The sequence below is a fragment of the Schistocerca nitens genome, chromosome 12 (assembly GCF_023898315.1).
Source record: "Schistocerca nitens isolate TAMUIC-IGC-003100 chromosome 12, iqSchNite1.1, whole genome shotgun sequence".
In the NCBI taxonomy this organism is placed as follows: domain Eukaryota; kingdom Metazoa; phylum Arthropoda; class Insecta; order Orthoptera; family Acrididae; genus Schistocerca; species Schistocerca nitens.
The window spans coordinates 189,789,099-189,812,261 of record NC_064625.1 but is presented as its reverse complement, the minus strand read 5'-3'; the positions used below and the strand labels follow the sequence as shown (position 1 = coordinate 189,812,261).

General features: G+C 46.0%; 1 protein-coding gene across 1 annotated transcript in view; it reads left to right on the top strand.

Annotated features, from left to right (window-relative positions):
* The window catches only part of LOC126215009 (transcriptional activator cubitus interruptus-like), a gene marked incomplete at its 5' end in the record, with an annotated part of 126,893 nt that overhangs the window by 40,178 nt on the left and 63,552 nt on the right, over nt 1-23,163 (top strand). The gene's annotated exons all lie outside the window — the stretch shown is intronic.

The following is a 23,163-nucleotide window of genomic DNA, read 5'->3' as shown; positions in this document are numbered from 1 at the left end:
CAGAAGAAATATTGAATTTAATTGATGAAAGGAGAAAATATAAAAATGCAGTAAATGAAGCTAGCAAAAGGGAATACAAACGTCTCAAAAATGAGATCGACAGGAAGTGCAAAATGGCTAAGCAGGGATGGCTAGAGGACAAATGTAAGGATGTAGAGGCGTGTCTCACTAGGGGTAAGATAGATACTGCCTACAGGAAAATTAAAGACACCTTTGGAGAGAAGAGAACCACTCGTATGAATATCAAGAGCTCAGATGGCAACCCAGTTCTAAGCAAAGAAGGGAAGGCAGAAAGGGGGACGGAGTATATAGAGGGTTTATACAAGGGCGATGTGCTTGAGGACAATATTATGGAAATGGAAGAGGATGTAGATGAAGATGAAATGGGAGATAAGATACTGCGTGAAGAGTTTGACAGAGCACTAAAAGGCCTGAGTCGAAACAAGGCCCCGGGAGTAGACAACATTCCGTTAGAACTACTGATGGCCTTGGGAGAGCCAGTCATGACAAAACTCTACCATCTGGTGAGCAAGATGTATGAGACAGGCGAAATACCCACAGACTTCAAGAAGAATATAATAATTCCAATACCAAAGAAAGCAGGTGTTGACAGATGTGAAAATTACCGAACTATCAGTTTAATAAGTCACAGCTGCAAAATACTAACGCGAATTCTTTACAGACGAATGGAAAAACTGGTAGAAGCGGACCTCGGGGAAGATCAGTTTGGATTCCGTAGAAATGTTGGAACACGTGAGGCAATACTAACCTTACGACTTATCTTAGAAGAAAGATTAAGAAAAGGCAAACCTACGTTTCTAGCATTTGTAGACTCAGAGAAAGCTTTTGACAACGTTAACTGGAATACTCTCTTTCAAATTCTGAAGGTGGCAGGGGTAAAATACAGGGAGCGAAAGGCTATTTACAATTTGTACAGAAACCAGATGGCAGTTATAAGAGTCGAGGGGCATGAAAGGGAAGCAGTGGTTGGGAAAGGAGTGAGACAGGGTTGTAGCCTCTCCCCGATGTTATTCAATCTGTATATTGAGCAAGCAGTAAAGGAAACAAAAGAAAAATTCGGAGTAGGTATTAAAATTCATGGAGAAGAAGTAAAAACTTTGAGGTTCGCCGATGACATTGTAATTCTGTCAGAGACAGCAATGGACTTGGAAGAGCAGTTGAACGGAATGGCCAGTGTCTTGCAAGGAGGATATAAGATGAACATCAACAAAAGCAAAACGAGGATAATGGAATGTAGTCAAATTAAATCGGGTGATGCTGAGGGGATTAGATTAGGAAATGAGACACTTAAAGTAGTAAAGGAGTTTTGCTATTTAGGGAGTAAAATAACTGATGATGGCCGAAGTAGGGAGGATATAAAATGTAGACTAGCAATGGCAAGGAAATCGTTTCTGAAGAAGAGAAGTTTGTTAACATCGAGTATAGATTTAAGTGTCAGGAAGTCGTTTCTGAAAGTATTTGTATGGAGTGTAGCCATGTATGGAAGTGAAACATGGACGATAACCAGTTTGGACAAGAAGAGAATAGAAGCTTTTGAAATGTGGTGCTACAGAAGAATGCTGAAGATAAGGTGGGTAGATCACGTAACTAATGAGGAGGTATTGAATAGGATTGGGGAGAAGAGAAGTTTGTGGCACAACTTGACTAGAAGAAGGGATCGGTTGGTAGGACATATTTTGAGGCATCAAGGGATCACAAATTTAGCATTGGAGGGCAGCGTGGAGGGTAAAAATCGTAGAGGGAGACCAAGAGATCAATACACTAAGCAGATTCAGAAGGATGTAGGTTGCAGTAGGTACTGGGGGATGAAGAAGCTTGCACAGGATAGAGTAGCATGGAGAGCTGCATCAAACCAGTCTCTGGACTGAAGACAACAACAACAACAAGGAATGACGTGATACGTTTGAAGTTCTCTAACGCTATAGATACAGCAATAAGGAATAGCGCAGTAGGCAGTAGAGTTGAAGAGGGCCACCACAGAAGTTGGGAAGGAAAACATAGGTACAAAGAATGTAGCTGCGAAGAAACCATGGGTAACAGAAGAAATACTTCAGTTGATTCATGAAAGGAGGAAGTAGAAACATGTTCCGGGAAAATCAGGAATACAGAAATACAAGGCGCTGAGGAATGAAATAAATAGGAAGTGCAGGGAAGCTAAGACGAAATGGCTGCAGGAAAAATGTGAAGACATCGAAAAAGATATGATTGTCGGAAGGACAGACTCAGCATACAGGAAAGTCAAAACAATCTTTGGTGACATTAAAAGCAACGGTGGTAACATTAAGAGTGCAACGGGAATTCCACTGTTAAATGCAGAGGAGAGAGCAGATAGGTGGAAAGAATACATTGAAAGCCTCTATGAGGGTGAAGATTTGTCTGATGTGATAGAAGAAGAAACAGGAGTCGATTTAGAAGAGATAGGGGACCCAGTATTAGAATCGGAATTTAAAAGAGCTTTGGAGGACTTACGGTCAAATAAGGCAGAAGGGATAGATAAAATTCCATCAGAATTTCGAAAATCATTGGGGGAAGTGGCAACAAAACGACTATTCACGTTGGTGTGTAGAATATATGAGTCTGGCGACATACCATCTGACTTTCGGAAAAGCATCATCCACACAATTCCGAAGACGGCAAGAGCTGACAAGTGCGAGAATTGTCGCACAATCAGCTTAACAGCTCATGCATCGAAGCTGCTTACAAGAATAATATACAGAAGAATGGAAAAGAAAATTGAGAATGCGCTAGGTGACGATCAGTTTGGCTTTAGGAAAAGAAAAGGGACGAGAGAGGCAATTCTGACGTTACGGCTAATAATGGAAGCAAGGCTAAAGAAAAAGCAAGACACTTTCATAGGATTTGTCGACCTGGAAAAAGCGTTCGACAATATAAAATGGTGCAAGCTGTTCGAGATTCTGAAAAAAGTAGGGGGTAAGCTATAGGGAGAGACGGGTCATATACAATATGTACAACAACCAAGAGGGAATAATAAGAGTGGACGATCAAGAACGAAGTGCTCGTATTAAGAACGGTGTAAGACAAGGCTGTAGCCTTTCGCCCCTACTCTCCAATCTGTACATCGAGGAAGCAATGATGGAAGTAAAAGAAAGGTTCAGGAGTGGAATTAAAATACAAGGAGAAAGGATATGAATGATACGATTCGCTGATGACATTGCTATCCTGAGCGAAAGTGAAGAAGAACTAAATGATCTGCTGAACGGAATGAACAGTCTAATGAGTACACAGTATGGTTTGAGAGTGAATCGGAGAAAGACGAAGGTAATGAGAAGTAGTAGAAATGAGAACAGCGAGATACTTAACATCAGGATTGATGGTCACGAAGTCAATGAAGTTAAGGAATTCTGCTACCTAGGCAGTAAAATAACCAATGACGGACGGAGCAAGGAGGACAGCAAAAGCAGACTCGCTATGGCAAAAAAGGCATTTCTGGCCAAGAGAAGTCTACTAATATCAAATACCAGCCTTAATTTGAGGAAGAAATTTCTGAGGATGTACGTCTGGAGTACAGCATTGTATGGTAGTGAAACATGGACTGTGGGAAAACCGGAACAGAAGAGAGTCGAAGCATTTGAGATGTGGTGCTATAGACGAATGTTGAAAATTAGGTGGGCTGATAAGGTAAGGAATGAGGAGGTTCTACGCAGAATCGGAGAGGAAAGGAATATGTGGAAAACACTGATAAGGAGAAGGGGCAGGATGGACTTCCATGGTACTAGAGTGAGCTGTAGAGGGCAAAAACTGTAGAGGAAGACAGAGATTGGAACACGTCAAGCAAATAATTGAGGACTAGGTTGCAAGTGCTACTCTGAGATGAAGAGGTTAGGCCGGTGTGGCCATGCGGTTCTAGGCGCTTCAGTGTGGAACCGCGCAGGTTCGAATCCTGCCTCGGGCATGGATGTGTGTGATGTCCTTAGGTTAGTTAGGTTTAAGTAGTTCTAAGTTCTAGGGGACTGATGACCTCAGATGTTAAGTCCCATAGTGCTCAGAGCCCAGCCATGAAGAGGTTAGCACAGGAAAGGAATTCGTGGCGGGCTGCATCAAAGCATTCAGTAGACTGATGGAAGAAAAAAAAAAAAAGCGTGGAATAGCACGTTCGGGAGTCTTTCCCAACGTGCAGAGCAATATCTGGCATGTCAGATATTCTGAGCGTGCGTCTGAGCGTTGACCAATGAGAAGGAACAACAACAGCCACGTCACACGCAGGCCGTCTACCTTCAGTACAGAGTTGTGAGGCGCCATAATGGCATTCAGTTCAACCCTATATGTATATAAGCGTTTTCTGAGCACCAGCAAATTGAGAATCACTGGAAAACCCGTTGTTAGTTGTGTGATTCGATCCAATAAAATAGTGAGAAACATCATATTCAAAGTCAAAGAATTATTGTAACTTGCGTATTATGATAGTAGGCTATTTGTAGGCAGCGACACACTGAAGATCCACCCAAAACGCATTGTTCTTGGTACAATTTGGTATAATTAAATTTCAATTAGTAACATAATTCTCTACGATTAACGTTTTTAGCAAAGAATATGATTAAATGCAAAGAGCTTGTTGGTTTAGCGTATTGAGTAGCCTCTCTGTCGAATAATAAGATTTTGATAGGGCGGTGGTTCGCGTCGTAACACTACCAAATTTTTTTTCCTAACATTCCCGTTTTTATTAGGTTCTGATACTTTATTGTTAGTTTAGTTTAATATAAGTATATACTATAATTTTTGATGTTATGTAAATATAAGTTCACCTTTTTATGAGGGGCGACTTTGTTCGATTGGCTTAAGCTACAGGACAGATTGCGCTACTTATATAAAGATATTTTGCTGCTTTTTCTTTTACGCTTCGTAATTCACATGTTGCAAAGATTCTGCTACTGGGTAGGAACAGTGATCAAGCAAGGCTGACCTTGGAGTTTTACTAAAATGTAGGAGTGAGGAAATAATGTTTATCTTATGTGAAGAAGTATTCCAAATTTGTGCCGCACTGTTTGTAATGGAAGTTTTATAAGCCTGAGTCCTTATTGATTGGACGTGGTACTTCCCTTTTCGTGGACGATGCAGGAAATGTGCGTTTTACCAGAGCCAACGTGGGAATTTTACGCGCGCCCATTGAGTAAACAGTGTGATTTGTGCACACGGTACGTGGGCCCCAACGTGGAATACGCGATCGCAGCGCACTCCTGCGGCAGTTGAGGGATGTTTCTAGTTCGTAAGTCGCATCGTTCCTGAGCGTTGAGCAGCACGTTGAAGTTGGCACGCTCGACGTTAACGTTGGACAGCACGGTCCGTGTGCCGACGGCTTAAGACCGCACGGCCAACCGGGCGGGCCAGCGAAAATGAAGACACACGAGTCTGCCTCGACCACCGTCACTCGCAAGGCACTCTGATGGGCCGAATAGGAATGACCACGTGGTCCACCTAAGGGGAACAAAACAGCGGCGATTCTGCGCGGCATGCATTCGACGAACACAAGGGAGAAAGTGATTTGGGGCGGGCGGAGGTAACGGTGAACACCGGCTGCCCCAGCCCAGCCACGCCGCAGCCGCTGAGTGTGTCGTGTGAGGCGCGGGCGGCCGCGCGTGGCGCCCGCTGAGCAGCGCGCCAGGAGTCCGCCTTTCAATTTCACGGCCGCGTTGACGCCGACCCGGCCGCCTATATTTATTCCGTCTTTCAGAGGCGCCGCCGCCGCCGCCACCGTCGCCGTCGAACTGGGCGGGGAAAAACTAAAAAGGACACCAGCGAGCGGAGTAGGGAGCAGCGCTCGATTCGAATCGACGTGACTCCCTACCATCACGTGTGGTGGCGACGTCAACCCGACCCCAGACCACTGCCACGACACACAAAAATAATTTACCGCCAACTTGACTTGTCACGAGCCGCAGACGTGTGCCGTTTTAGTACGACATGGCTGCTCCAAAAGCTCGAAGCGTTTCTGTTTTACGTGCTGGTATTCCCGTTGCTATGTGTTCTTAAGGAAAGGCAAACCCACGTTTCTAGCATTTGTGGACTTAGAGAAAGCTTTTGACAATGTTAACAGGAATACTCTCTTTCAAATTCTAAAGGTGGCAGGCGTAAAATACAGGGAGCGAAAGGCTATTTACAATTTGTACAGAAACCAGATGGCAGTTATAAGAGTCGAGGGGCATGAAAGGGAAGCAGTGGATGGGAAGGGAGTGAGACACGGTTGTGGCCTCTCCCCAATGCTATTCAATCTGTATATAGAGCAAGCAGTAAAGGAAACAAAAGAAAGGTTCGGAGTAGGTATTAAAATCCATGGACAAGAAATAAAAACTTTGAAGGTCGCCGATGACATTTTAATTCTGTCATACACGGCAAAGAACTTGGAAGAGCAGTTGAACGGTATGGAAAGTATCTTGAAAGGAGGATATAAGATGAACATCAACAAAAGCAAAACCAGGATGATGGAATGTAGTCGAATTAAGTCGGGTGATGCTGAGGGAATTAGATTAGGAAATGAGACACTTCAAGTACTAAATCAGTTTTGCTATTTGGGGAGCAAAATAACTGATGATGGTCGAAGTAGAGAGGATATAAAATGTAGACTGGCAATGGCAAGCAAACCGTTTTTGAAGAAGAGAAATTTGTTAACATCAAGTATTGATTTAAGTATCAGGAAGTCGTATCTGAAAGTATTTATATGGAGTGTAGCCATGTATGGAAGTGAAACATGCACGATAAATAGTTTGGACAAGAAGAGAATAGAAGCTTTCGAAATGTGGTGCTACAGAAGAATGCTGAAGATTAGATGGGTAGATCACACAACTAATGAGGAGGTACTGAATAGTATTGGGGAGAAGAGGAGTTTGTGGCACAACTTGACTAGAAGAAGGGATCGGCTGGTAGAACATGTTCTGAGGCATCAAGGGATCATCAATTTAGTATTGGAGGGCAGCGTGGAGGGTAAAAATCGAAGAGGGAGACCAAGAGATGAAAACACTAACCAGATTCAGGAGGATGTAGGTTGCAGTAGGTACTGGGAGATGGAGAAGCTTGCACAGGATAGAGTAGCATGGAGAGCTGCATCAAACCAGTCTCTGGACTGAAGACCACAAGAACAACAACAACATGTGTTTACTATCGATTGTCATTTTGTGTTTGTAATTCCCTGTTGCTCTTTGAGTCTACACACATCATCAAAAGTTTGTCATCTGGAATTAGTGACTAGAGCTGTAGACGGTAGAGAATGGAGTGCAAAGTGGACAAGTCGAAACATTTCCCACAAATTGTTCTGTTTCAGCTCGATACACTGCAGTCAGAAAAATTTGCGTTGTGTGTGGGGATAACGCCACTGGACAGAGCACGGCAAGAAAAAGGTTTTCTCTCTTTAAGGGGGGTAGGACGTCAAACGGGCGGACTTGGAACAGGAGATACACCACACAACATTTTAATTTCCACTGTCTATACTTTTACAAATAAATTCATAAAACTTTTGAAAGCATGATCAGGAAGGATTCAGGATTCATACTCATAGCAGTGGAAGCTCAAAAACGTAGCAAAGTACATTTTTTTACATAATTTCATCATTTTTTTTCACTTACTACTGGCTGCATTTGTTGCTATAGGTACACTTTTCTTCCTAAGTAAGAGAGATTCTTCGATGAATTTTGCACAGCATACAAACTGTAGTTACATGTGTATGAAACGCTAGAGTTTATTTAATTTATGAAAAAATGAATGAACTGTTACATTTTAAACTTCATGTTTAGAAAAAACTCAAATTTTTTACTTCATTATCTCAATTTTTACCACAGTTTTTAATAGATTTGTAAGATTCTAGATTTTCATACACCTGTAAGTACTGCTGTTTTGAACTTCCACTGTTATTAGTATGAGTCTTCAATCCGTCCTGGTCATTGTGACAAAGTTTTATGAATTTATTTGTAAAAGCATAGACAGTGGAAATTAAAATGTCCTGTGGTGCCCCTCCTGCTCCATGTCAGCCCGTTTGACTTCCTACCCCCCCTTAATGGGCATCGTTTTCACGCTAGTCAGTCTCCACGTTCACAAAAACCTAAGGGGCTCGATGAAGATCGTTTAAAGGAAGTGATCCACACTGATCCACGTCAGTGTAAGCGAGAGCCGCCATATGTGATGAACTGCGACCATTGTACCATCTTGCGAAATTTGCAGTGCAGTGGGGAAGGCCTAAAAACCAGGTGTACTGGTAACGCATCCTTTAAAGCTGTCGGCAGACGGACCGTGCTGTCGAACGTTAACACTGAGCGTGCCAAGTTCAACGTGCTGCACAACGCTCAGGAACGATGCTACTTGTGCACACGGTACGTGGGCCGCAACGTCGTATACGCGATCGCAACGCACTCCAGCGGCAGTTGAGGGATGTTTCTAGTTCGTAAATCACACTGTTTACTCAACGGGCGCGCGTAAAATTCCCACGTTAGCTCCATTAAAACGCACATTTCCTGCGTCGTCCACGAAAAGGAAAGTACCACGTCCAATCAATTAGAACACAGGCTTATAAAAACTCCATTACAAACAGTGCGGTACAACTTTGGAATACTTCTCCGCATAAGATAAACATTATTTCCTCACTCCTACATTTTAGTAAAACCCCACGGTCAGTCTTACTTGATCACTGTTCCTACCCAGTAGCAGAATCTTTGCAACATGTGAATTACAAAGCGTAAAAGAAAAAGGAGCAAAATATCTTTATACAAGTAGCGCAAGCTGTCCTGTAGCTTAAGCCAATCCAACGAAGTCACCCCTCAAAAAAAAAAGGTGAACTTATATTTACAAAACATCAAGTATTATAGTATATGCTTATATTAAACAAATAATAGAGTATCAGAACCTAATAAAAACGCGAATGTTACGGAAAAAAATTTGTAAGGGGTCAAGATGCGATCCACTGCCCCATCATAAAACACTGCTCACTGACTCTACTCATTCCACTAAACCAACATCACAACCTAAACATATAATTATGTTCTGATACGCCTTGCTGAAAACCTTAGATATGTTACTAATTGCAATTTAATTATAACAAATTGTACCAAGAACAATGGGTTTTGGGTGGATCTTCAGTGTGTCGCTGCCCTCAAATAGCCTACTCTCATAATACGCAAGTTACAATAATTCTTTTGCCACAAATATGTTTCTCATTATTTTATTGGAACGAATCATACAGTTAACAACGGTTTTCCAGTGATTCTCAATTTGCTGGTGCTCAGAAACGGCATATATACATATAGGCTTGAAATGAATGCCAATATGGCGCCTCACAACTCTGTACTGAAGGGAGACGGCGTACGTGTGACGTAGGTGGCGTTGTTCCATATCATTGGTCGACGCTCAGACGCACGCTCAGAATATCTGACATGCCGGATATTGCTGTGCACGTTCGGAAAGACTCCCGAACGTGCTATTCCACGCCATGACGTCAGAAACTCGGCACGCTCAACGCTCAACGCTCGGATGCACGGTCCGTGTGCCCACGGCTTAAGGCCAAAATCACAGCAATGAGCGGGTGGCCACGTGTGTATCTCTGCTCGGTCGTCACGCCGACCACTCCTATCCTCTATCCTTACTGCTCACGAGAAATTGTTTGTTTATGCTCACATAAGGAAAAGAAAGGAATAGTTGAGCCCAAAAACAGCAGCAACTCCCCGTAAGAAGGCCCGCGCACGCGCACCAGAGGTAATGTGACGCGTCTGGTGGGAGGGCGGCGGTGCGGTGCGGTGTACCACGAACTGCTTGCCCGGGGTGCAGCCAACACTGCTGGTGTTTACTGTCGACAAGCGAGATGCCTCGCAGACGCAGTCCGCGAACAACGACCAGGAATGCTTCGCGAGGTGTCGCTGCCCCAAGACAACGGCCAAACCCGTTCTGCTCGACTGCCAAGAAAGACTGTACAGGAGTTGGGTTGGGAAGTCAATACGCATTCACCTGCGGTCTCAGATTTCCACCTTTTCCGCTCTCCGTCGAACAATCTTCAACGAACTTCCTTTCCGGATGAAAATGCGCTCCCAACACTGTTCGACGAGTTCTTCGCCTCAAAAATTACGTGATTTCTACAGTGAAAAGTTACACCACACTTGGCAGACTGCTGCAAATAGTGCCGGAGAATATGCTGTATTATTGGTGACGAAAGTCTCTGTTGCGCTTATCTGTTCTGTTCATTAAACTTGCGAAAATGCTACGAATTTATGCAACGACTCAACAATAAAAATAAAACTATAAAATGTGCGAATGCAGTAACAAATTGTTTAATTACTGCAAGACAAATTTAATGTAATATTAACAACAGTAAACCTGGACTTTATTAAAGACTTCAAGTCTCGTGTCTAAAACAGCTTCAAACGTTTCATTACTTCACAGATGAGTTAAAGTTTCAAATATCTGACGTTAAGCACGTAAGCGAGACGTAGGTTCCTGAAAGCTTCAAATTATGTTTAAAGTTTGTTGCAAGTTGCTAAGGGCCCTCATGCTCAAATGCTGGATTCATTTATTATGGGTAATTCGCACGCTGCCTCGAGACATATACACAGTAAGGGCAAACTGGATGAAAAGTGGAAAGAACAAAGTTCGTAACAGAAAAAAAAAACATGCCTATGTTTCGTAAGTAGAGCGGTAGTGCAACCATGTGAGAGGAAACGTAAATGCCAACAAAAAAAAATGGTTCAAATGGCTCTGAGCACTATGGGACTCAACATCTATGGTCATCAGTCCCCTAGAACGTAGAACTACTTAAACCTAACTAACCTAAGGACAGCACACAACACCCAGCCATCACGAGGTAGAGAAAATCCCTGACCCCGCCGGGAATCGAACCCGGGAACCCGGGCGTGGGAAGCGAGAACGCTACCGCACGACCACGAGATGCGGGCTCAATGCCAACAAAAAACGCTAAGAACTGTAAGTAAGAACTTATTTACATAAAAAACTAGACGTGGACTGTTTTGTAATCCACCACGAACTCTAATCAAAACAAAATTGTGTCGTACAGTTTTGAACATGCCTATTATTCAGCAACCGTATACTAATTTCAGTATGAGATTGAACAGCCAATAGGTCGCATATAAACGTTAGGTAGCTTTTCACACCTACTAGAGGTGTCTTCATCAGAATGAACAGTTGCTAAATCGTAAAATTACACTGCTAAAAAGCAGTAGTCAGAATTTGGAGCAACTATGCTCAAGTCAAAAGTAAAACAAAACGTTGCAACCTTTACCACGTGAACCCAGCTGGGAACAACATCAGAGTCGAGAGTCAGAAACGGTCATTCGAAACAAATAATTCCAGTAAACATGGCCTGTAGAACGCGTACGTTAACAGCTACCTTCGACACTTTGAAACAAATATATTCTAGTACAAGCTCTTCGGTTTCCACACTTTGAGAAAAGTTAGCATGGACCAAAACAAAGAAATTTGTCAGGAAAACATGGGCTCTAAAATGCAAACTTTTAGAGGTATGAGCACTATTGTCTTCTGCTGAACAAGTGTTGCTAGATCTTACGGTATTCATTTTAGTGCCCGTGTTTACTAGGCGGTTTGCTTCTAGTGTCGTGACTTTCAGCTGTATGCTTTTCTGGCATTAATTAAGATACACAGTCTATAGATAGGCTACACAAGAGAACTGAAATTCAAGGCAATGTTATGGAAATGGGAGATAAATTACGAGAAGATGATGGCAATGTGGGACATATGATACTGCGAGAAGAATCTGAGAAAGCACTGAAAGACTTGAGTGGCAACGAGGCCCCTGGAGAAGAGAGTTTCCCTCAGAATTACTGTGGCCTTTGTAAGAGTCAGGCACGGCAGAACTATTCCATCTGATGTGCAAGATAAATGACACAGGCAAAATACTCCAAGACTTTTAGAACACTTCAGTAATTCCAATTCCAAACAAGGCAGGAGCTGAGAGACGTGAATACAAAAGAGCTGTCTGTTAAACAAGTCCTGTTTGCAAAATACTGGCATTAATCATTTGCAGAAGACTTCAAAATCTGGTAGATGCCGACCTCAGGGAACATCAGTTTGGATTCCGGAGAGGTGTCGGAAGAAGCAAGGAAATACTGATCCTAAGTTCTCCAGCAGATAATATAAGGAAAGGCAGGCCCACGTTCATAGCATTTGTAGACTCAGAGACAGCCTTAGACAATGTTGACTGAAATGCATTGTTTGAAATTTTGAAGGTATAGAGGTAACGTGCAGGGGGCCAAATGCTATTCACTACTCGTGCAGAAACCAGACAGCAGTTATAAGAGTCAACGGGAATGAAAGAAAGCAGTGGTTGAGCAGGGAGTGAGACAGGTTTCTAGTCTATCGCCCATATTATTCAGTTTGCACACTCAGCAAGCAATAAAGGAAGTAAAGGAGAAATTTGTAAGGGAATTAAAATTCAGAGAGAAGATATAAAAAGTTTACGGTTATGATATTGCAATTCTGTCAGAGACGGCAAAGGACTGGCAACAGCAGTTGAAGGGAATGGACGGCGAATTGAAAAGGAGTTATAAAACGTCAACAGAAGTAAAAGAAGGGAAATGGAATGTAGTGGAATTGAATCATGCGATGCTGAGGGAATTAGAAGCAAAATGACTGATTGATTGTTGAAGTAGACGAGACTGGCAATAGATGGAAAGCATTTTTGGACATAGAGGATTATGTTGTAAGCGTAGGCTTCTGCGGCCGTTGTCACTGTGAATAAAATTCTTCTGGACTGTTGACCGCATTGTCAGTACATAAAATGGTTCGGCGTTTCGGCCTCTATTGCAAACGGCCTTCCTTATGACTTTGTGCTGAGCTAAACTGCTGAATGAGAGACATTTTAGATCTTATATACAATGCGGTCAACAGCCCAGAACAATTTTATTACAATCTTTTATCATCAAATATAAATGTAAGTGTTAGGAAGACTTTTCTGAAGGTGTTTGTGTGGAGTGAGCGATAGGCATGTCAGACAAGAAAACAAAGTGTGGTGCTGCAGAAGAATACTGGAGATCAGACAGGTAGATTGAGTAACTAATAAGGGGGTAGTGAGTCAGATTGGGGAATCTGACACGACTCGGCTGAAGGGAGGGATCGGTTAGTAGGAGTCGCTTGAGGCGTCAGTATTCTCCTGCGTTTAGTTTTTCGTATTGTTACACAACATTAGTGGGAAGCTTAAATTTTTGACAGTAGAGCAGTGAGCGAGCTGCGTTTTGTTTATTTTTATTTTTTTCCCCCGGTGACGCGACGCGCGTGTGCGCTGAGGCCTCATGCGGCGCGCATCCAGCCGTACGTCACACGCCTACGCCTACGCCTACGCCTCCCGAGCCGGCGGCCATTGTTTTAATTGCAGTGGCCGCCGTGATTGGCGAGTGGCGCTGCGATCTGTAATTGCGGGCCAGGGCAGATTGGGGGCCCCGGATTATTAAATTAACAGCGGGGCGCTGCTAGCAGCTGCTCCGACAGGCGAAGTCCCGCCGTCTCTCTCTCTCTCTCTCTCTCTCTCTCTCTCTCTCTCTCTCTCTCACACACACACACACACACACACACAGTTGGCTCGCCAACCACGCAACACTTCTGTTACGGCTCGGCAGAAAGAGGCCGGGTAAGTGCGAGTAGTGTAGACAGTTCACAGATTCCTGTTAGCAGCTTAGCTACTGAAAAGATAACAAAATACGCTGAATAGCTAAAGAAACTGGTACACCTACCTAATATCGTGTAGGGCTCTCGCGTGGCGCAACACGGCGTGGTATGGATTGAATTAATGTCTGAAGTAGTAATGGAGTCAATTGATACCATGAATCCTTCAGGGTTGTCTGTAAATCTGTAACGGTACGAGGGGGTGGAGATCTCTTGTGAACACCACGTTGCAAGGCATCCCAGACGTGCTCAGTAATGTTCGTGTCTGGGGACTTTGGTGGCTAGCGGAAGTGTTTAAGGGGGGTAGGACGTCAAATGTTATAGTTAATTATCTCAATTTTTACCACAGTTTTTAATATGTTTGGAAAATTCTGGAGTTTCATACACCTGTAACTATGGTTCGTATGCCGTGCAAAATTCATCGAATAATCTCTCCTAGTTGTGAAGAAAAGTGTGCCTATAGGAACAAATGCAGCCAATAATAAGTGATAAACTGATGAAATTTCAGATATAAGAAAAAAATTTTTTGTTACGTTTTTGAACTTCCACTGCTACGGGTGTCGATCCCTAATCCTTCCTGGTCATGCAGAAAAAGTTTTATAAATTGATTTGTAAAAATATAGACAGTGGAAATTAAAATGTTCTGTGGTGCCTCTCCTGCTCCAAGTCGGCCCGTTTGACGTCCTACCCCCCTTAATCGCAGTCGAGTGTTCCTGGAGCCACTCTGCACCAATTATGGGCGTGTAAAGTGTTCAAAATTGCTCTGAGCACTATCGGACTTAACATCTGAGGTCATCAATCACCTAGACTTAGAACTACTTAAACCTAACCTAACCTAAGGACATCACACACATCCATGCCCGAGGCAGTACTCGAACCTGGACCGTAGCAGCAGCGCAGTTTCGGACTGAATCGCCTAGAACCGCCCGGCCACAGCGGCCGGCGTGTGAAGTGTCACATTATCCTGCTGGGACCGTCCGTCGGAATGCACAATCGACACGAATGGATGCAGGTGTTCAGACAGGATGCTTACGTACCTGTCACCTGTCAGAGTCGTATCTAGACGTATCAGGGGTCCTACATCACTTCCACTACACACGCTCCACATCATAACAGAGCCTCCACCAGCTTGAACAGTCCCCTGCTGATATGCAGGGTCCACGGATTCATGAGGTTGTGTCTCCAGACCCGTACACGTCCCTCTGCTCGATGTAACTCGAAACGAGACGCGTCGGACCACGCGACGTGCTTCCAGTCATCAACAGTCCAATGTCGGTGGTGACGGGCCCAGGTGAGGCGTAAAGCTTTCTGTCGTGCAGTCATCCACGAGTGGGTCTTTGGCTCCGAAATACCATATGGATGATATTTCGTTGATTGGTTCACACGCTGACACTTATTGATCTCCCAGCATTGAAATCTACAGCAAATTTGCGTACGGGTTGCACTTTTCACGTTGAAGATTCTGTTCAAACGTCCTATCAGGATCTTCTTCCGGCTGCAGCGATGTCGGAGATTTGATGTTTTACGGGATTCCTGATACTCGCGGTACGCTCTTCAACTGTTCGTACGGGAAAATCCCCACTTCATCGCTACCTCGGAGATGCTGTGACCCATCGCCCTTGGGCCGACACCACCACCCCGTTCAGACTCACTTAAACCTTGATAACCTGCAATGGCAGCAGCAGCAACCGATCTAACAACAGTGCCAGACACTTGTTTTCTTGAAACTTCCTGGCAGATTAAAACTGTGTGCCGGCCCGAGACTCGAACTCGGGACCTTTGCCTTTCGCGGGCAAGTGCTCTACCATCTAAGCTACCCAAGCACGACTCACGCCCCGTCCTCACAGCTTTACTTCTGCCAGTATCTCGTCTCCTACCTTCCAAACTTTACAGAAGCTCTCCTGCGAACCTTGTTTCCAGAATGAGATTTTCACTCTGCAGCGGAGTGTGCGCTGATATGAAACTAGTGATAGTTCAGCAAGTTTCGCAGGAGAGCTTCTGTAAAGTTTGGAAGGTAGGAGACGAGGTACTGGCAGAAGTAAAGCTGTGAGGAGGGGGCGTGAGTCGTGCTTGGGTAGCTCAGTTGGTAGAGCACTTTCCCCCGAAAGGCAAAGGTGCCGAGTTCGAGTCTCGGTCGGGCACACAGTTTTAATCTGCCAGGAAGTTTCATGTCAGCGCACACTCCGCTGCAGAGTGAAAATCTCATTCTGGAAACATCCCCCAGGCTGTGGCTAAGCCATGTCTCTGCAGTATCCTTTCTTCCAGGAGTGCTAGTTCTGCAAGGTTCGCAGGAGAGCCTCTGTGAAGTTTGGAAGGTAGGAGACGAAGTAATGGTAGACGACCAAAATGTTGTCCTTTGGGCATCCAAACCCCTCCTCCCGTCCGTAACGACGACCGACAGCACGGCCGAAATTTGTTTGGGATGTTATTTACTGAACGGTGCTGATGTTGATTTTTTCGAACTGATACTTAAGACTTCATACTTACCCCAGGGAAATGGTAGAGGAACGCGTGGTGTTGTTGTTGATGATGACGATGATGATGATGATGATGATGATGATGATGATGATGATGATGATGATGATGATGATGATGATGATGATGATGATGATGATGACGACGGCGGCTGCTGTCGAAACGGCAGCTGCCTCCGTGGCTGCCACACCAGAGCCGGCGAGTGGTGCACGGTCCGTGGTTCGCCTGCCGGGATCCTCTGGTGCCGTCAGAGGCGCGCCTAATACCCGACTTCCCGGAAGTCGCCGCTGCTCCCTAATTCCATGTCTTCCCCGGCAGCCACTCGGGACTCCTTGTCCCGTACACGCATCACCCGCTACTTAGGCGCCTCTGTAACCTGCCTAATGGTCCGCTCGTGGGGGCCTGAATTACGGCAGTTGATAAAATAGCGATATATCGACCTTATTTCCAAAAAAATATCGATGTGCACTGAAGCGTCAAAGCAACTGGTATAGGCATGTATATTGAAATACAGAAATATGTAAACAGGCAGAATATGGCGCTGCAGTCGGCAACGCCTATATAAGACAAGTTCTTAGGTGGGTTACTGCTGGCACAGTGGCAGGTTATCAAGATTTAAGTCAGTTAGAACGTGGTTCAAAAATGGTTCAAATGGCTCTGAGCACTATGGACATCACACACATCCATGCCCGAGGCAGGATTCGAACCTGCGACCGTAGTGGTCGCGCGGTTCCAACCTGTAGCGCCTAGAACCGCTCGGCCACAGCGGCCGGCGCGCGGGATTAGCCGAGCGGTCTCTGGGGGCTGCAGTCGTGGACTGTGCGGCTGGTCCCGGCGGAGGTTCGAGTCCTCCCGCGGGTATGGGTGTGTGTGTTTGTCCTTAGGACAATTTAGGTTAAGTAGTGTGTGAGCTTATGGACTGATGACCTTAGCAGTTAAGTCCCATAAGATTTCACACACATTTCAACATTTGACCACCGGCCGGCCTTTGAACGTCGTGTTACAGTCGGCGCACTAGGGGCTCCGGGGTAGCTATGAAGGGATTTTCCAGCGTGACTATTTCACGGTTGTACCGTGAACATCAGCAGTCCGGTTGAACATCAAATCGCCGACATCTTAGCGGCTGGAAAAAGATCCTGCAAGAAGGGGACCGACGACGGGAGGAGAGAATCGGTAACGTGCCAGAAGTGCGACCCTTCCGCAGACTGGTTCAGATTCCAGTGAACATCACCATCAACAAGTGTCAGCGTGCGAACCATTCAACGAAACGTCATCGGTACGGGCTTTTGGAGCCGAAGGCCCACTCGCGTATCCTTGATGACAGCAGGACACAAAGCTATACGCCTCGCCTGGGCCCGTCAGCACCGACAGTGGACTGCGCGGACTGTCGATGACTGGAACCACGTTACCTGGTGGGAGGAGTCTTGTTTGAAACTATGTCGAGCGGATGCACGTGTACGGGTATGGAGACAACCTCACGAATCCACGTCCCCTGCACGTGTGAAAGGGCCTGTGGTGGGTGCTCTGTAATGGTGTGAGGCGTGTGCAGTTGGAGTGGTACGGAACCCCTGATACGTCCAGATACGACTCTGACACGTGACTCGTACGTAAGCATCCTGTCTGATCACCTGCATCCATTCGAGCCCATTGTGCATTCCGACGGACTTGGCCAGGACATTGCTACGTCTCACAAATCCAGAATTGCTACAGAGTGGCTCCAGGAACACTCTTCTGAGTTTAAACACTTCCGCTGGCCACCAAGCTCCCCAGTCATGAAAATTATTGAGCATATCTGGGATGCCTTGCAACGTGCTGTTCAGAAGAGGTCTCCACCCCCTCTTACTGTTATGGATTTATGGGCAGCCTTGCAGGATTCACGGTGTCAGTTCCCTCCAGCACCACTTCAGACACTAGTCGAGTCCGCGCCACGTCGTGTTGCGGCTCTTCCGCGTGCTCGAGGGGGCCCTACACGATATTAGGCAGGTGTAACAGTTTTTTGGCTCTTCAGTATATATGTCGCCGATATCTTTCGCCGACATATCGATATCAAAATGGCGATACCGAGTACCCATATTTTTATTTTATATTATATTGTTCACAATTTTCGGTTAATATTTCAAGCTGTTTTTTTTTTTAATTTTAGTAGAACATAATTTTACTTTCGTCGTGTGAAAGAGTCTATTACTTTTTGAGCTTTCAACACGTCCAGTGTTTTCCTTTTGCTGTCTCTGTGAAGCAAGTATAGGTGGCAGAAAGAAGAGATCCGAATGAACTGTGTTGGGTGGGGTGGCGGGTGAATGGAATAATAAGATACCCGACGTGAAGAAACAGCACACCAGTTGTGATAAAAAACAATTGTTAACTTACCTAGTGTGTTAATTCTTCACGTCGGCGTTCTTCAAAAACGGCTGCTGGGACTGATTAACAATGACACTACTGGTCTTTGCGATGACCAGCAGAAATGCTGTCGTAAATGGCGCTCGGCGCTACCAACAGAAACTGCAACGTTTAATTTCGCCACGCAATTTCGACACTGTGATTGCTAGGTCGCTGGCGTTGGCAGAAATGAAAATAACAGGGAAGGCGACATCAAGTGCTCCGGAAAAATACGATATGTGGCGAATCCGAACGACGGACCCATCTGTCACCTTCTACTGTGGCACTTACTTGCAGTTACCATTGGTCATCGCCAAGCATGAACGTTGCCAGCTTTTCCCCTTCTATTTTTGTTCTACGGGCTATAGGCAGGCTGCACAGAATATATCTTGTTGTTGTTGTTGTTGTTGTCGTCTCCAGTCCTGAGACTGGTTTGATGCAGCTCTCCATGCTACTCTATCCTGTGCAAGCTTCTTCATCTCCCAGTACCTACTGCAGCCTACATCCTTCTGAATCTGCTTAGTGTAGTCATCTCTTGGTCTCCCTCTACCATTTTTACCCTCCACGCTGCCCTCCAATACTAAATTTGTGATTCCTTGATGCCTCAAAACATGTCCTACCAACCCGTCCCTTCTTCTAGTCAACTTGTGCCACAAGCTCCTCCCCAATTCTATCCAATACCTCCTAATTAGTTACGTGATCTACCCATCTAATCTTCAGCATTCTTCTGTAGCACCCCATTTCGAAAGCTTCTATTCTCTTCTTGACCAAACTATTTATCGTTCACGTTTCACTTCCATACATGGCTACACTCCATACAAATACTTTCAGAAACGACGTCCTGACACTCGATGTTAACAAATTTCTCTTCTTCAGAAACGCTTTCCTAATAAGCCAATACTTAAGCCTACAGCTCTAAAACCGCCAGTATATTTACGATGTGGAGCCGATATTTTTATACGCCGTACGCCGATATGTTACCCATCGATGTATCAATATATTTTTTTAATATATCTAGAGCTCATAATGATATTATTTTATGAGGGCTTTAAGATAATGAATCACCATAATTTTCTTTTGACGACATACCCTCACTCATCCTCATTATTTTGGTGGTCGTTCTCAGTCTCCCATGAGTGCGATGTCTTCTAGTAAGTGCTGAGGTCCTTCAAAATCGCCTCCGCGGCATTCAGCACTACTTCTGATGGCTGATAATGCCTCCCACGAAGGCGTCTCTTCACGTCAGGTAGTAGATAGAAGTCAGATAGGGCTAAATCCGCACTGTAGGGTGGGTGAGGGACGCACTTGACGTTGATTTCTGCAACATACTCAGCAACGACACTGGAAATATGCGGCCGTACCTCATGGTTCAGCATCCAGCATGCTTCCCGGAAGTTTGGTCTTTTGCGCAGTAACAGGAGCACCGGCTCCACCTGCCTTCTAAATTGACTGCCTCCCATCTTTAAACCACCTTCGAGCCGTGCTCTAGGGAAGAACAGACTCATCGTATCGGCCTCGGTTGATGATTTATTGGGATGAAAGCAGAATTTCAAAGCTGCACATTGTCCCTCGCGTCTTACCTCCACTACAGCGTAGACGATACTGAACACGTCTGACCTCGCCTTCCTCTCACAGGCGGGAACCACGAGTCCCAATAATGAAACTACTACGGCGTGCTTGTTGCACATTAAGCTAACTGAATATCGTAAGATTAACTTTTAGCGCGAGAAATTATGACCACAAAAAAATTATGATCACTCTTTACTGAACCGCCCATACATTGATGGACCGGTAGACGCAACGTTGTTCTCAGTTTTTCTCCCGTACACCGGAAGTGGAGAAACCGCCGTGACACTTCTGTTATGTATCTTTAATGCAGTGGTTTCCATTGCCTTCTGAATCCTCATGTCGTCGATTAGTGCCGATTCTTCCGCCCTTAGTGGCACTTTCCCACCCCTACGACAAGAGAGCGCCCTGAACCTCTTTCCACTCCACCAAGGCCGTTGGCAGAATGAGAACGACTTCTTGCGCTGGAAGTCTTTGGCCACCAATGCATATTACTAGTCAGCCTCTCACAGCCGGGAGCCAGGAGTCCCAACAATGAAACTACTAAGCTAACAGAATATCATAATACACTCCTGGAAATGGAAAAAAGAACACATTGACACCGGTGTGTCAGACCCACCATACTTGCTCCGGACACTGCGAGAGGGCTGTACAAGCAATGATCACACGCACGGCACAGCGGACACACCAGGAACCGCGGTGTTGGCCGTCGAATGGCGCTAGCTGCGCAGCATTTGTGCACCGCCGCCGTCAGTGTCAGCCAGTTTGCCGTGGCATACGGAGCTCCATCGCAGTCTTTAACACTGGTAGCATGCCGCGACAGCGTGGACGTGAACCGTATGTGCAGTTGACGGACTTTGAGCGAGGGCGTATAGTGGGCATGCGGGAGGCCGGGTGGACGTACCGCCGAATTGCTCAACACGTGGGGCGTGAGGTCTCCACAGTACATCGATGTTGTCGCCAGTGGTCGGCGGGAGGTGCACGTGCCCGTCGACCTGGGACCGGACCGCAGCGACGCACGGATGCACGCCAAGACCGTAGGATCCTACGCAGTGCCGTAGGGGACCGCACCGCCACTTCCCAGCAAATTAGGGACACTGTTGCTCCTGGGGTATCGGCGAGGACCATTCGCAACCGTCTCCATGAAGCTGGGCTACGGTCCCGCACACCGTTAGGCCGTCTTCCGCTCACGCCCCAACATCGTGCAGCCCGCCTCCAGTGGTGTCGCGACAGGCGTGAATGGAGGGACGAATGGAGACGTGTCGTCTTCAGCGATGAGAGTCGCTTCTGCCTTGGTGCCAATGATGGTCGTATGCGTGTTTGGCGCCGTGCAGGTGAGCGCCACAATCAGGACTGCATACGACCGAGGCACACAGGGCCAACACCCGGCATCATGGTGTGGGGAGCGATCTCCTACACTGGCCGTACACCACTGGTGATCGTCGAGGGGACACTGAATAGTGCACGGTACATCCAAACCGTCATCGAACCCATCGTTCTACCATTCCTAGACCGGCAAGGGAACTTGCTGTTCCAACAGGACAATGCACGTCCGCATATATCCCGTGCCACCCAACGTGCTCTAGAAGGTGTAAGTCAACTACCCTGGCCAGCAAGATCTCCGGATCTGTCCCCCATTGAGCATGTTTGGGACTGGATGAAGCGTCGTCTCACGCGGTCTGCACGTCCAGCACGAACGCTGGTCCAACTGAGGCGCCAGGTGGAAATGGCATGGCAAGCCGTTCCACAGGACTACATCCAGCATCTCTACGATCGTCTCCATGGGAGAATAGCAGCCTGCATTGCTGCGAAAGGTGGATATACACTGTACTAGTGCCGAAATTGTGCATGCTCTGTTGCCTGTGTCTATGTGCCTGTGGTTCTGTCAGTGTGATCATGTGATGTATCTGACCCCAGGAATGTGTCAATAAAGTTTCCCCTTCCTGGGACAATGAATTCACGGTGTTCTTATTTCAATTTCCAGGAGTGTATTACATTTCAGCGCGAGAAATTATGACCGTAAAAAAAAGATCATTCTTTATTGATTAGCCCTTGTAAAATGTCGATGTATCGATAGCCGATATTATTTTAAAAATACCAGCAGTTCTAGCGTGGACAGTGCGAGACCAGCGCCTGCACATGGGCGCGGCAAGTTGCGGGCCTGGAGGGCGAGCGGCTGGAGCCTGGAGAACTGGAGCCTGGAGAACTGGAGGCCGTAAGTCTGTGCTGGGCGGGACCGCGGAGCGCCTAATGCGACCGATTAGCGTCTCCTGTGATGGACGCCGTCGCAGGGACGTCGGTCAGCCGCCGCCCCGCCGTAATGCCCGGCCGCGTCCAGTGCAGCATCCACACTCCTCGGGTACACCGCCAGCCAGCAAACCGGCCACACGTGCGACTGCCGCATTCATATATTATTCTGCGTACACAATACTCGAGGGACGACACAATCACGTAATAGACTGTGTGATCAAAACTATCCGGACACCCCCTAAAACATACGTTTTCCATATTAGGTCCGTTGTGCTGCCACCTACTGCCAGGTACTCCACATCAGCCACCTCAGACAGCAGAATTCGGCGCTCCGTGGAACTCACTGACTTCGAACGTGAAGATAGACGTAAACTGTCCCGATAAAGCCTAAGAACCGGCTTTACATGACGGCTCTAGCACTATATTACAACCTCCAAAGTATCGCTCACACGGCTCAGATGGCTCTGAGCACTAGAACTTAGAACTACTTAAACCCATCTAACCTAATGACATCACACACATCAATGCCCGACGCAGACTGTAGCGCCTAGAACCGCTCGGCCACTCCGGCCGGCTTCGTTTGCAGGGAATGGATGTACAGAGTGTAAGCGATAACTGTTTACAACCTACCACAGTGGCGTAGGTCGAGTCTAGACGAAGAAACTGGTATATGACACTCGGTGTCTTTCGGGCAGGAAAGCGACCTCAAATCGACCTGTAAAAGTGAGTTAAGTTACAGCACATGCGCGCTGCGCCACGTTTTGGAATATCGTTTCGCCCTCTTAAGTCTCTGGCTTAGTCGTACACTTACAGGTCGTAAAACTGACCTTTCTGTATATTTTACTTTACACTTAT